This window comes from Canis lupus, chromosome 35 (genome assembly GCF_011100685.1).
Source record: "Canis lupus familiaris isolate Mischka breed German Shepherd chromosome 35, alternate assembly UU_Cfam_GSD_1.0, whole genome shotgun sequence".
NCBI classification, from domain to species: Eukaryota; Metazoa; Chordata; class Mammalia; order Carnivora; family Canidae; genus Canis; species Canis lupus.
In genome coordinates this window covers 9,720,216-9,724,272 of record NC_049256.1, presented here as the reverse complement: position 1 = coordinate 9,724,272, position 4,057 = coordinate 9,720,216, and positions in this window count along the sequence as shown.

Genomic DNA, 4,057 nt, shown 5'->3' with positions numbered 1-4,057 from the left:
TTTATTTAGACACATATTAATTTGCCTACATTACTGCCTGTGGTTACTCTTTGAATTGTAGTGGCAAAAAATACATATTTTTTCCATTGTTAATAATTCATATTTGTGTTCAGTTACTAAAAATTTTTTAAAACCACAGTAATTGTTCCAGTCATCAATTTATTACTTTCCAGGTCCAAATTCACCCTTCATGGCTCTGCCTTGTGATACTAAAACTGGGACCTCCAAACATTTCTTTGTCTGCTGGCATCATGCTAACTTTTGTCAATAGAGGGTGATAGAAAGGGGACCAAAGAGTCCCTTCCTTTGTTCAGTATGCTCTCCTCCCTTCCATGTTGGCTAGCACACGGACACCCACTGGTGCTCAGTTACCTGGCAAGTTTCAGCAACACACCTACAGCAGCCTCCTACCAACTTTGACTGGTCCCCCAGTCAGTATCCCAGAGAGTCTGGGAAAGCCCTAGTAGACAGCTTTCCTAAGGATTTCCCTTTGTGCTCTAGTGGATTCCCAGATCCCAGTCAAGATTTCCCACTTCCCAGCCTGAAGTACCTCAGCAAACTTCTCCATTGTCCAGTGGGTTATGGCACACCGTCTCCAAATATGTTCCTTCCTTGGGTACTCTGCCTTCGTCACTGAGTCAGCAGCTACTCTACTCTTCCTGTATTCCTTCAAGTTCTCTTTACTTCTTAGTAGTTTATCTCTAGTTACCAATTAACATTTTTTATGATACACTTCACTTGCTTGAATTATTGTGTGTGTTTTTGTTTTTGTTTTTGTTTTTGTTTGTTGCTTGTTGTTGTTGTTGTTGTTATTTGTCTCCTGGCTGAATTCTCAGTGCTATAGAGACATTTGTTTATTTTTTGTTTTTCTGAAGATTTATTTACTTATTTGAGAGAGAGCCGGGGTATGGAGAGGCGGGTGGAGAGGGAAAGTCAAGAGGACTCCCCACTGAGCTTGGAGCCTGGCACAGGGCTCAACCCCATGACCCTGAGATCATGACTTGAGCAGAAACCAAGAATCAGATGCTCAACCTACTGAGCCACCTAGGTGCTCCTGAATGATGTAGAATTTTTTTTAAAAAGGACTTATTTCCAAAAATAAAAAGGACTTATTTCATAAAAAAACAAAAGCATATATGCTATTATCTCAAGTTATAGTAATATCAATATCTCAATTTGTAAAGTTTTGGGAGTCCTTGTAATTTTAAGACTGTTTTCTTTCAAAAATGCAAAAAGAGAAAACAGAAGAAGGTCTAAAGTCTAAAAAATATGATTTGTCAGTTTCTAGTTTTATACATGGGGATTGTTTTAATAAGAAGGATAGATTTACATTTTATGATCAAGTGAGGGAAACTGAATTTAATAAATACACAAGTCCTTAGAGTCTAATTTTCTTTATAACAGTGGATAAAAATTCATTCATAAAATGCTTTCATGTAGATTATTACATACTCGCTAAGCAGAGTTGCACATATGTATAAACCATCAGAGACATATACACTCAGTGATAGTAGCTTAAGCAGGATTAGGCATGGGTGCTTTCATAAACCATATGAATCTTATGGAATATTATATGGTTTAATGCAAAACATACAATAAATCTTCATACGGCTGTGATTTTTTTCTACTCTTAAAAGAACTCTTTAAATTGTACAACACATATATTCTTATGACACCCCTCTTCTGAGTTTCAGAAGTTAAATGTGTCAACATTGTTCTTTCACTTAGCCAGAAGAGATAGTGTCATTTTACAAAAAAAAAAAAAAATATATGTACACTTGTATTATATTTCTCGAAGCTGTACAAATATGACCTTCTTTCTCCAAGGCAGAATTGGAAACAGGGGCCCTCCTTTAAACATCAGCAGTAACTTCTAAATAAATACCATTTTTCAAATTGTAGGAGCTCTTACTGTCTTACTACTGCTTAGTAAGAATTTTGAAAGTGCTATCCCTGTGAAGGAAGGGAAATAGGACAATAATAAGACATAATACCCTCAGAAAACCATGTTGCACATTGAGGGCAGGCTGCATGGAAGAGTACCAGAGGGATGTATTACAGAAGAGCAAGCTCTACCTGAGTGTAGGTAGAAGTAGATATTACTTCTACCTGGCAAACAGGCCAGTGAGTTCATTCGGTATGCCTTAACCAGGAGGTGGCGATTCCACTTAATCTCTCCCTCTAGGACCCTCTTGCTGTTTCAGTCACCTGGTCCACACCTCTGACTTTACAGGCAAAACACCTAAGCTCTGTATAAGTCCAGGTTACATGGCTAATTGGTGGGCTGAGCTTTAATGCAATAAGAAATGCAGCTCCTTTAATCAAAATCACTACAGTACTACTGTGTCAGGAATGCCACTTATCTCCCAAAACCCAGTCTCCTCTGTCTTTTTTTTTTTTTTTGTAAGATTTTATTTATTTAATCATGAGAGACACAGAGAGAGAGAGGCAGAGACATAGGCAAAGGGAGAGGCAGGCTCCCTGTGGGGAGCCCAGTGCAGGACTCAATCCCAGGACCCCCAGATCATGGCCTGAGCCAAAGGCAGACCCTCAACCCCTGAGCCACCCGGGTGCCCCAGAGTAATCTGTCTTAATGCTGAATCTCATTTTTTAGATGGACACATTTCTGCCCAGACTCCCTTGCACCTGGATGTAGCCATGAGATGATTTGTCCTATGTAAATGAAGTTTCTTCTCTGTAAGTAGAAAATTTTTATGTGACTTTCAAAAAATATTAGTAGAGATATAAGGCACAGCTTTTTCTAGTCTCTTGCTATTTCTTGCCAACGCAAAACTAACCAGCTGCCACTCATAGCCATCCTGGCGCCTGGAGTGATATACTAAATATGACTGAGCAACAAGATAGAGGGAACACGGGTCTTGGACCCAGGAGAGCCACAATACAAGCCTTGGATGGTTTACCTAAGGACTTCTACATGTAAAAGAAATTATCTTGTTTAACCTACTAATAAGCACATGTAGCCAATCCTAATCCCAACTGGTTAAGATAATTTCAGATCCATGACTTTTTTCTAACAGCTATTCTGAGAGAGGATAGCAAATTTTCACATCCCAGCAATAGACCCAACAAAAGTTTAAGACCTTGTTACTCAAAGTGTGATGCATGAGCCAGTAGCAATGGCATCAACCAGAAGTCCAACCAAAGCCCCAAATCTCAAACCTGGGTCTGCATGTGAACAGGATTTATGAATCTTATTCCTTATATGTGCACATTTAAGTTTGAGAAGGCTGCTCTAAGATAGCAGTTCTCCTGTCATATCTGTTTATGGCAGTTGAGACTGAGCCTTGCGGGTGTAGACAATTATACTGCTGGATCTTTCCACTAAGACCAACAAACAGTGTGATTTCTGGCAAGGTGCTCAAATTCAGGCGTTATAGTTGAGATAGCTATCAGGTGAGGGTCTATATTTTAAATTTAAGAATCATCAAAAAGCAATTATGAACATGATTTTTCCCTATCTCAGGAAATCCCAGGAACAAAATAGCCCGATGCTTATTTTTGAATATGAAAAAAAAATATTTGTCTCTTTTTTTTTTATTTGTGTCATTATGTAATAGTCCTTTGCAGTAATGGATAGTATAGTCGATCCAGAGGCACATTTCTTAATTCCAGTCTACAGTTTTTCCATCCTCTGTGGCTAATTTGTTCAGGATGGAGGCAATACAAGAGCTCAGTGTGTCTTACAGAGATCAAACAAACTTGCCCATGGTCATACAGCAAGTCAGGGGGAGAAACTGAACTACCATGAGTCCCAGAAGCAAGATTCCTTCTCTCTGACAGGAAAAAAAAAATCATTATACAATTCTTACCCTGCAAAGATTCTTTAAAGTATTTTTTATGGAATGAAAGCTCAAAGTTGTATCATGTCCACATTGAGCGAGCATAATTGTAAAACAGGATACTTCTTGAAGTGTTATTTAATGGATATCTTAGCTTCTATAATTATTAATAAATAATACTTATGATCCAAAACACAATTTGGCTTAAGGCTAGGCACTAATAACTTTAACCCACTAAAAAGAACAGCTACCCAGAC